The sequence below is a fragment of the Zootermopsis nevadensis genome, unplaced genomic scaffold, assembly GCF_977971745.1.
Source record: "Zootermopsis nevadensis isolate Lab colony 2312 unplaced genomic scaffold, Znev_1.0 Znev_ptg000010l, whole genome shotgun sequence".
NCBI classification, from domain to species: domain Eukaryota; kingdom Metazoa; phylum Arthropoda; class Insecta; order Blattodea; family Termopsidae; genus Zootermopsis; species Zootermopsis nevadensis.
The window spans coordinates 7,930,285-7,942,565 of NW_028259142.1; the positions used below are offsets into that span (position 1 = coordinate 7,930,285).

Genomic DNA, 12,281 nt, shown 5'->3' on the forward strand with positions numbered 1-12,281 from the left:
AGCTTCATATCATACAAACTAAACAGTACTCAGAATTTGAGACTAGGTGAATCGTCCTATTGTGATTGCTTGATACAGCAATTCATAAAATGACTTTACAAGATGAAGGTTCTTATGGCACCTTGACGTATTTGTTGCCACTGATAAAAAATATTTTCACAAAGGTGCGTTGTGTCAAGAAGTAGTAATTCTTGATGGTTAGTTGTGAGAGTTTCACATATTCGTCTCGGATTCTTATCTAAAAATGAGGAAGATACTGCTGAGCTTCATATTTAGTTTTAACGGATAGTCTATATCGCAGCCAAATTCTATTAAGAATCACAGTGATATTATAGTAAAGTAACTGACATATCTTCTCATCTGCTCTAAGTGCAGGAGGATTTTGGTTCTGTTCATGCTGCGAAAGAGTTTTAGTAGTGAAAATGCTTATAAAATTACCGTCAAGTTCATTGAGACTGCTTAGGAACTGAGGATTAATCTCTATGAATTCATATTCCTTTTCCTGGAAACAAATATTTCTATGCTGCTAATTTCACAATAGATTTTCCACAAAGTCGTTTTGACGACTATCGAAAATTTATAAAAAAGAAAAAAGGGGGCTTAAAATAGTAGCATTTGAACACTTAAATAGGTATTGGGTATGTTGAACTTGTCAAATATATCTGATAAATGTGACACAACAAGCCAATTCTTATAAAAATGTGTATATAAAATTCAGTACTTTGTTTTTCAGCTCAGTTAGTCCTTTGAGAACTTAATTACTTGATAATCACTTTACCTTCTAATTCAACAGAAGTTATTTGTGGTCTGCCTGTATTTCCTCGTGAAATATTATATATAGACGAGATTTGAAAAGATTCTTAACACCTACGGCCTTTTATAGCAGAGTATGTTTCCTTGATTGAGATTTTCGTGATTATAAAGACACGATATATGTTATGGTATGTACAAAGTTTGAGTGACGAGCAACTTGACTTACTTTGGCATGAAAGCCTGTCTTACAACTTTTAAAATCTGCAATTTCCACAGGCACAGATATGGTCCGAACTGATATATTCATAGCCTTGAACGTATTGCTTCCTGCATTCCGTTATATGAGCGATCGACGGAACATGAAATATTAAAAAATATTTTCTTCATTTCACAATCGCTGAGGTCTGTTGATGTCTCAATTTGAGGTGAAAATATTCTACTACATTTAAATGTGATTATCAATTGTTAATTGACATCTTCTCACATTAATTCAATTTGTCGCTTAATAATAATAATAATAACAGAAAGAAATTTGCTAGATTTTATCATGCTCAGTCATACATTTTTTTTTCGATATCAGCAACAACAATGTCTCTCCAATGGCGTGGGAATTTATTTTGAGCAATTAAATATTACATCTGAAATATGCCTAAAAGTATCTTTGCTCCTTTCATTAAGTTAGCTGTTTCCGAGATTTTATTCATATTCGGTCTAAGAATTTTAGTGGCTTGTTAGGAAGAGGCGCATAAACCATAAACCCATTCTTTAATTAAAGAGAATTTAAACTGTACACACTTCTCCAGTACTGTCAGGGAATTCTGACAAACTGAAGTCCCGGCAATTTCTAATCTGAGCTTTAACACCTCTATTTTAAATGTTGATGCTATATTCATATTATTTTATATGATCCACTTTCTATTTTTTACCCACAACTTTGGTGCGCGTCACACATTTTTGTACCCAGTGCTGCACTTAATTTAACCCTAGAGACTACCATAAAATCACACACTATAATTTAAGGTAAAGGTCTGTACCGACTTAGGCATGAGAATGGTAGTACAGATGCCGATCATTTCCAGATGTGGTTTAAATGATAGCAAACAAATCTTACATAGAATATTTATTTCTAGCATTCTCAGGCCATTCTTTTATCGCAAAAGAAAGAAAATGGTAGTTGCACTTAATGTATGTTTGTGACGCAGTCGGACTTAAGAAGCGAAACTCGCCGAATTTATGTTCTCGTATATTTTTGCAATTGCTCTCTCCCATAAGGGGTCCACAGTGGCCGAGAATTCTGAGGCGTGGGCCATGTGCCGCTTGGTCACTAGGACCGTGGGTTCGAATCCCACTTAAGCCATGGATGTTTGTCCGCGTTTTTCTGTGTTGTGCTCTCCTGTGTACAGGTAGACGGGCTGATCACTCGTCCAAGGAGCCCTACCAACTGTCTATAGAAGAAGCCAACGAAAGTTGGGACCCGCAGTGCTCAGGCACTTAAAGAACAGGTCGTTCCCAATACCCTGTATCATCTCCCATAAATAGTTCCAAATAACAACTAATAACTTGAAATCCCATCTCTTTGTACCTTTTCTCACACGCCAAAGTAACCTCATATACGAGGTGCGATCGAAAAGTTTCCAGACTGCGCGTATAAAAACCCGTACACTTATCTCAGGTATTAAATTTATCCATCAACCTCGAAGTAGTTCCCCTGGGAGTGAACACAACGATCCCAGCGCCGCTGCCAAGCCTGGAAGCATCCCTGGAAATCTTTCTTTGCCAGCCTGTCAAGCACCATCTGCGATTCTTCCTGAATCTCTTATATCGTCTCAAATCTCCTTCCCTTTAGCTGAATTTTCATCTTTGGGAAGAGGAAGAAGTCACACGGAGCTAAATCCGGCGAATAAGGAGGGTGCGGGATGACGGCTATGGTGTTTGAGGCCAAAAACTGCCGAACTTTGAGGGCGGTGTGCGCTGACGCGTTGTCATAATGCGTCGCATGTGGAGTTCTTCCTTTAGAATCAGCTGACAGGTCCCATAGCCTATCCCAATAATGTCGCACAAGTCGTTGATGGTACGACGTCGATCTTCGTGAATGGCCTGCCGAATCTTCGTAACATTTTCGGGCGTTGTGCTCGAAGATGGTCGTCCAGAACGCTCGTCATCATCGACAGAGGTTCGGCCATTTTTAAAACGTGAATGCCACACAAAAGTTTGTGCACGACCCATTGCGGACTCCCCAAATGCTTGCTTTAGCATTTCATAGGTTTCCGTAGCCGTTTTGGTGAATCTTTGGCAAGAGATTCAGGCAGAATCGCAGATTGTGCTTGACAGGCTGACAAAGAAAGATTTCCAGGGATGCTTCCAAGCTTGGCAGCGGCGCTGGGATAGTTGTGTTCACTCCCAGGGGAACTACTTCGAGGGTGATGGATGAATTTAATACCTGAGATAAGTGTACGGGTTTTTATACGCTCAGTCTGGAAACCTTCCGATCGCACCTCGTATTCTTAGATTATAGTTAAATACGCCGTTGAAGGATTATCGTAAATTATATGCGTCGGAAAACGGCTAAAGTTTTGGGATTATATTTCTTAACGTGTAATATTTAATGTTTAGTGACCTATAATTTCATGGTTACAAGATTTATTAATAACTGTCAGGCGGTTCGAAGTTGTTAACAAGTCAACACACACGAAATATGTGTACTGGTACCTTAACACCGCTTTACCTTATATGTAGGAAACGTTACCTGAAAGCGGCTACTTCAATTAACTGGTTTAAAACATAATATCCTAGTCCAAGCTGAACTACGCCGACGAGAAATCCCGGGATATTTGATAACGCGAAACCCTAAGCAATCTTTTGTTTTCAACAGTTAATGTTCAAACGAAGAGTCGAAAACAATAAAGAGGCGAATGTATTTTTCCTTCAACAAAATTACAGAAATGATTCCGAGTAGCTTGTGTTCATGTTTCATAATGAGGACCTCCGGGCTCAAATCTGGAACCGCAGATGGTTTCATTTTGCTTGAGGTCCGGTATTTCTCATTATCTCTAGAACGTTCTTAGATAATGCACTGAAATAGGCCACAATACCCTCCTCTCATATACTATCCATTTCGTCCTTTACTAATCATCCCATCCTTTGACTATGCTGCATATAGTCTGAACTATTATCAGCATCCTGAATTAAAGTACACATGTTCAAATATTATAATTTTTATGTCCATACTAGACACTTCTTTCTATTCCTCAACATGAGAAATATATGCGGTTTTAATTTTAAGCCTGTATCATCCTTATATGAAAGTTATGGCACATTCATCACACTGATGTTTTAATGCTGCCTACTGGACCCACAGACTAGAATTGAAATGGGCTGTGACTGACCGCCTGTTGTACCACCTGGTTAATAAAATTGCATTTTATATTAGAGGTTTGCCCTGTTTAACTAAAGAACCATTGGCCTTACCCAACACAAGCCCCAAGTTCTCCTTCAGATATTTTACATATGAACCAACTAAGCCTGACTTCCTCTTATTCCCAATGAATCCCGATGTATTAAAATTCTGCCTCGGCTACCGATCATTAAAACACGTTTTTTAAATACGTGTGCGTACATAGTTATAATAGTCGCCATGGTAAAACTTATTTTGGATTCTCGGGCACTGCCGACGTAGAGCCCGGACTGACTTCCGGGGACTCATAGCATGTGCAGCTTGCACTCGACCAACTTTTCCTCTGTTAACACCTTCGGTCGATCGCTTCTCGATGCGTCCTCGACTTTCTCTGTCTCCTGAAACTTGTCGTGTAGCCGCATGATGGAGGATTTGTTTGGAGAATCTGTTCCGTACTTTTCTGACAAGGCCTCCTGCGTCCTGGCATAACTACCGGAGCGGATGTATCGCGTGACAATAAATATACGCTGCTGCAAGGTGTACGCCGTGACTACTCAGTGTTCTTCACCACCTGGACAAAAAAACAAAACAATTGCATGTGTTGAACAACAACATGCCTCCCCCCATAAGGTTGCCTGACTTTTGGAATACTCTGTATTAACTGCATCATTAAGTAAAGTACACATATTCAAATATTACAATTTTCATGTCCATACTAGACACTTATTTCTATTCCTCGACATGAGCAACGTAGGCGGTTCGAGTTTTAAGCCTGTATCATCCTCACATGAAAGTCATGGCACATTCATCACACTGATGTTATAATGCCGCCCACTGGACCCACAGACTAGAATTGAAATGGGCTTAGTCTGACCGCCTGTTGTGTCAACTCGTAAGTAGAATTGCATCCGAAATTAGAGGTTTGCGCTGTTTTGCCCGAGAACCATTCGCCTTACCCAGCACAAACCCAAAGTTTACTTATATCTTAATTGCGTCATGCTTGTGTTCTTCAATACAATAATTTTATTCACCGTCTTTACACAAGCTTATAGATTGTTAAAATCACATAAAATTATAACATTTCAACATTTGATATTGTTACATTTTAAAATGACGACATGTTTCGATGTTCATTCCATCATCGTCAGGTCTATCAATCAAAATTAAAAACTGTTGCATCTGCTGCTCTGCGTATACTGATTTTGTTCTATCCGTTAGATTTTATTTGTTTAACCTCCAGGCTTCTTCCATTTAATTTTGAGGGCTGCGCCTGGATGCCTTAAATCTGCAAAATCAATTTTCATATCGTGATCCTAGCTACTGACATAGGAAATGGAATAATTTTAAAGAATTACTCAATATATCGTAATACAAGCAAAAGAAAAGTAATCACAAAATATTTAAAGTATTATAACATACCGGGTTGTGTGTGAGGTGCGTGTCCGATATTACGGAACGGTAGACTGCAACTAAGCTGTGAGTATCGTGTATGGCTATATATATTGGGTGAAAGTTGTTTAGGGGGTTGGGTCGATGGACTGTAGAATGTTAAATATCGGATTGTTCGTGTAGATGTTACTGTCGTTTAAAGCAAGGTTTTGTTTATGTGTTCTTTGTATATAATATTTTTCTATGGTGTCTCTATGTCGCTTGTTTTGTATTATTTTTATAATGTCCATTGTTTTTTTCTATTTTGTTGTATGTATGTCCTGTGTTTAATATATGCTTTGCATATGCTGAATGATCTTTATTATGTTTGATTGCTGTAATATGCTCTTTATATCTTTGACTAAAGGTGCGTCCGGTTTGGCCTATATAGGTTAACGGGCAATCACTGCATTTTAACCTATATATGCCTGGTTTTTCGTATTGATTTGTTGTGTCTATTTGTGGCTTTTGTTTCAAGATGTTTTTTATTGTGTTTTTTGTTCTAAATGCTATTTTTATGTTATTTGTTTTAAATGTTTTTGTTATATATTTGGTTTCTTTTCCTATATATGTGAATGTGGCCCATTTGTTTTGTTTATTTTCGTTTTCGTCTTCATTTATGTTGTTTACATTGTTTATTTTATTTTTGGGTTTTAATTCATAATTATTATATCCGTTTTCTATTAGAATTTGTTTTATTATGTTGCATTCAATTTGTTTGTTTATTGTGGTTATGGGATATGTATTTTTTCGGTTTATTAAGTAATTAATAGCCATCTGTTTATGTTCATTTGGATGGCATGAAGAGGCATGAATTATGGTGCTTGTATTTGTGGGTTTTCTGTATATTTTGAATTCGAAGTTATTTTCGTTTCGTATTATAGTTAGATCTAAATAATTTAATTTGTTATTTTGTTCTGTTTCTAAAGTGAATTGTATATTTTGATTTATGTTGTTAAATTCATTTAAAACATTTTTTATATTTGTATTTTTTGCATCATAAATCATGAGTATATCATCAACATATCTACTATAGTATTTGATTTGATATTTGTTTAATATATTTACTATATAATCATGCTCGAGATATTGTAAGAATATTTCAGATAATATGCTCGAGGTGGGAGCTCCCATGGGTAATCCTGTTTCTTGTTTCCAATATTCATTGTTGAATTGGAAATAATTTTGGTTAATAATAATGTTAGTTATATTTGTAATTTCATTTATTAGATCTGTATTTATATTCTGTCTATTTAGAATATCTCTTACAATATCTCGTAGCATGATTGTTGGAATATTTGTATACATATTATTGATGTCAAAAGAACAAATTTGTATATTTTTATTATTATGAAAATTTAATTGTTGGATTTCGTTTATTAATTTTATAGAATTTGTTATGTTAAACGTATTTGGTAGATTACAATATTCTTTTAAAATGTTTGATATTTTTATTGCTATTTTATATGCAGGGGCTGATGTCCAATTTATTAATGGTCTGATAGAATATGTGTTCTTATGTAGTTTAATTTGTCCTGTGATGATTGGTGCGGTGGCGCTGTGATTATAGTATTGTGTTTTGGGAGGGTTAAAAATGTTATTACATTTTTGGGTTATTTTTTGTATTTCCTTTTGGTATTTAGGTGTTGGGTTTTGTGTTAGTTGTGTGAATTCATTTTTGTTTATAAATTGAGTAATGTATTTTTGGTATTGTTCTATAGAGAGTATTATGATGGTTTTTCCTTTATCTGCTTGCGTAATTGTTAGTTTATTTTGTTGTAATTTTTGTTTGATATTTTTTATTAATTTCCATTCGTTAATATGTGTTTTATTATATTGATCGTTCTTTTTGTTTTGTTTAATTAGGTGTTCAATTTTGTCAGCTATTATGTGTCGTATATGGTCTTGTTTTTGTATAGGAATTAGATTTATTGCAGTTTCTGCTTCCAGTGCTAGATTTGTGATCCATGTTTTTTGTTTGTGATGTAAATTGTATTTTAAACCTTTGTTTAGTAAATTATATTCGTTTTGTGTGAATTGAATATTTGTTAGGTTCTTTACGCGACATGACGCAATTAAGATATAAGTTATATAATTGTCAAATAAATTGCGTATATCAATTATTAAATTTGAAACGAAAGGTACTGAAGTGCAATGCGAATATTAGATTCAACAAATTATGTTTAAAAGAGAGAATAACACCGAAATATGAAAAAATAAAAATACAAGGAAATAATCCTAATATACAAATAATTCAACGAAAGGCAGAAACATTATATATAAAAGCAGAAATCAAACAATTATACAAAAAGAAATATCAATTAAACATATTAACCTATAAAAAACATTTAGAAGCTGCAAACATATGGAAGGATGTATGGATTGACATAGAAAATGAAATAACACAAAAATTAAAAACCGAATTGACTAAATTATATCAAAAACAAAATAATAAAATAAAAACATTACTAAACAAAATACGAAACGAAGAGAATAACGAATACAAACAAAATGAACCATCACACCATTTCGCATGTCGCGTAAAGAACCTAACAAATATTCAATTCACACAAAACGAATATAATTTACTAAACAAAGGTTTAAAATACAATTTACATCACAAACAAAAAACATGGATCACAAATCTAGCACTGGAAGCAGAAACTGCAATAAATCTAATTCCTATACAAAAACAAGACCATATACGACACATAATAGCTGACAAAATTGAACACCTAATTAAACAAAACAAAAAGAACGATCAATATAATAAAACACATATTAACGAATGGAAATTAATAAAAAATATCAAACAAAAATTACAACAAAATAAACTAACAATTACGCAAGCAGATAAAGGAAAAACCATCATAATACTCTCTATAGAACAATACCAAAAATACATTACTCAATTTATAAACAAAAATGAATTCACACAACTAACACAAAACCCAACACCTAAATACCAAAAGGAAATACAAAAAATAACCCAAAAATGTAATAACATTTTTAACCCTCCCAAAACACAATACTATAATCACAGCGCCACCGCACCAATCATCACAGGACAAATTAAACTACATAAGAACACATATTCTATCAGACCATTAATAAATTGGACATCAGCCCCTGCATATAAAATAGCAATAAAAATATCAAACATTTTAAAAGAATATTGTAATCTACCAAATACGTTTAACATAACAAATTCTATAAAATTAATAAACGAAATCCAACAATTAAATTTTCATAATAATAAAAATATACAAATTTGTTCTTTTGACATCAATAATATGTATACAAATATTCCAACAATCATGCTACGAGATATTGTAAGAGATATTCTAAATAGACAGAATATAAATACAGATCTAATAAATGAAATTACAAATATAACTAACATTATTATTAACCAAAATTATTTCCAATTCAACAATGAATATTGGAAACAAGAAACAGGATTACCCATGGGAGCTCCCACCTCGAGCATATTATCTGAAATATTCTTACAATATCTCGAGCATGATTATATAGTAAATATATTAAACAAATATCAAATCAAATACTATAGTAGATATGTTGATGATATACTCATGATTTATGATGCAAAAAATACAAATATAAAAAATGTTTTAAATGAATTTAACAACATAAATCAAAATATACAATTCACTTTAGAAACAGAACAAAATAACAAATTAAATTATTTAGATCTAACTATAATACGAAACGAAAATAACTTCGAATTCAAAATATACAGAAAACCCACAAATACAAGCACCATAATTCATGCCTCTTCATGCCATCCAAATGAACATAAACAGATGGCTATTAATTACTTAATAAACCGAAAAAATACATATCCCATAACCACAATAAACAAACAAATTGAATGCAACATAATAAAACAAATTCTAATAGAAAACGGATATAATAATTATGAATTAAAACCCAAAAATAAAATAAACAATGTAAACAACATAAATGAAGACGAAAACGAAAATAAACAAAACAAATGGGCCACATTCACATATATAGGAAAAGAAACCAAATATATAACAAAAACATTTAAAACAAATAACATAAAAATAGCATTTAGAACAAAAAACACAATAAAAAACATCTTGAAACAAAAGCCACAAATAGACACAACAAATCAATACGAAAAACCAGGCATATATAGGTTAAAATGCAGTGATTGCCCGTTAACCTATATAGGCCAAACCGGACGCACCTTTAGTCAAAGATATAAAGAGCATATTACAGCAATCAAACATAATAAAGATCATTCAGCATATGCAAAGCATATATTAAACACAGGACATACATACAACAAAATAGAAAAAAACAATGGACATTATAAAAATAATACAAAACAAGCGACATAGAGACACCATAGAAAAATATCATATACAAAGAACACATAAACAAAACCTTGCTTTAAACGACAGTAACATCTACACGAACAATCCGATATTTAACATTCTACAGTCCATCGACCCAACCCCCTAAACAACTTTCACCCAATATATATAGCCATACACGATACTCACAGCTTAGTTGCAGTCTACCGTTCCGTAATATCGGACACGCACCTCACACACAACCCGGTATGTTATAATACTTTAAATATTTTGTGATTACTTTTCTTTTGCTTGTATTACGATATATTGAGTAATTCTTTAAAATTATTCCATTTCCTATGTCAGTAGCCAGGATCACGATATGAAAATTGATTTTGCAGATTTAAGGCATCCAGGCGCAGCCCTCAAAATTAAATGGAAGAAGCCTGGAGGTTAAACAAATAAAATCTAACGGATAGAACAAAATCAGTATACGCAGAGCAGCAGATGCAACAGTTTTTAATTTTGATTGATAGACCTGACGATGATGGAATGAACATCGAAACATGTCGTCATTTTAAAATGTAACAATATCAAATGTTGAAATGTTATAATTTTATGTGATTTTAACAATCTATAAGCTTGTGTAAAGACGGTGAATAAAATTATTGTACCAAAGTTTACCTTCAGATATGTTATCCATAAACCAACTAAGCCCGACTTCCTCTTATTCCGAATGAATCCCAATGTATTAATTCTGCTGTGGCTACCGATTATTAATACACGTTTTATTAATGCGTATGCTACGTAGTTATAATAATTGCCATGGTAAGACATATAATGGATTCTCGGTTAGATCGTAAAACAAAGTTAACTAAGAAACTCTGTCACGGATTCTGCTGCTAGGTTAATAATATACGACAGAACGACAATAACATTTGCAAGCGTATAATCATCTATCGAAATTACCGGCAGTAAAACTGCTGCAGTAAAACCCCTCTAGTTGGACACCCCTATATCCTGGACACCCCTCTATATTGGACATTTTTAATTGGAACCGGCGAATATCCTATAATTTTACATGTCCACAACACCATATATCTTGGACACCTCTTTATCCAGGAAACTTGGTCACCCCTTTTTATTGTAAGTTGGACAGGTTTATGCACTTAACTTCGATGCTTTTCAGGGAAACGGTTACAGTTAGTATTTTGTTGTTTTGAATTTCTGACTGATGAATGCCTTCTACCTGAGGATTAGCTTATGATTGAGGGTGTAGGACATTGAACACATCATTGGAATGCAGTGGAAGTGTATAGTTATTCTTTGTTGAACCCTTCACTGGACTACAGTACGTATTGCTGGTACAGTTTTAACTTTGTCAGTACAATGCTTGCAACTGAGTTAAACAGTGTTAACAGAAATTGGAACGGTATGCTTTCGCTCATAACCAACCAGGAATGGTTGAAACTTTATTTGGATTGCGGCAAAAATTAGAAAGAGGATGGGCAAATTCAAAGATAAAAGCAAAAAAGCAGTGTTTTGTGACGGACTTTTTTACAAGAAATAAGTGACATCATATGTTGAGCTAATGCCGTAAGTACAATTAAAAAAATACATTTTGAACATTTAAAATTTCATTGAGGCTGGGGTGTAATGCAACCATGTGAGTGGGTTTCAAAAGATTATTATTATTGTCATTAATTCTTAATTCGAGAAAGCCTACAGTAGTTAGATTATGTAAGTAAATAGATTACATTGTCGGTAAACGTAAAGTATCAGTGGCCTTCCCTTTGAGCTTATCCATGCAAGATTAATTTAGTGAAAACAAAATTTGTAAAAATTTAATTTACCCTTTTGATTTTTCTTATCAATAATTTCCTTTTTGGGAAGGGCTCCATAATACTCTGCAATTACCTCATTGTCATTACACCACAATTTGAAAAGATGATTTTCCCCTTTCCCTCTATCCTGGACACCTCTGTAATTTGGACACATTATCGTGGAACCGCAAGTGTCCACGTTAGAGAGGTTTTACTGTACTTGTACTTAGTAATTATGCTAATTTGACAAGGTTTTTTACTGTAATATTAAACAATAACATGGCAATTCACGAATCTTGATTTTGGTTATTTGTTTTGCGGCTAAATTAATAAACCACTGAACCACTGTAAATTTTATTGAGATATATCATAAAATAAATGTCGTTAATAACTTCTTTCTGAATTTAAAGCAATACAGACATGGCAACATTCTGGAACTTCGAAATTAATTGTACCCAATTTGGGGAACATGTGAAACTCCTAATGGTAAATGCTAATATAACACTGAGAGCCACGATCGTTAAGTACACCAAAAATTAT

The 12,281-nt window shown here is 33.6% G+C and overlaps 1 long non-coding RNA gene across 1 annotated transcript; it reads left to right on the plus strand.

The window, feature by feature from the left end:
- Positions 1-8,799: 8,799 nt before the first annotated feature.
- Positions 8,800-10,596, plus strand: LOC147874196 (uncharacterized). The gene is made up of 2 exons (XR_015534497.1): positions 8,800-10,185; positions 10,320-10,596. It is a non-coding gene; the product is annotated as an uncharacterized LOC147874196 (long non-coding RNA).
- Positions 10,597-12,281: the final 1,685 nt, after the last annotated feature.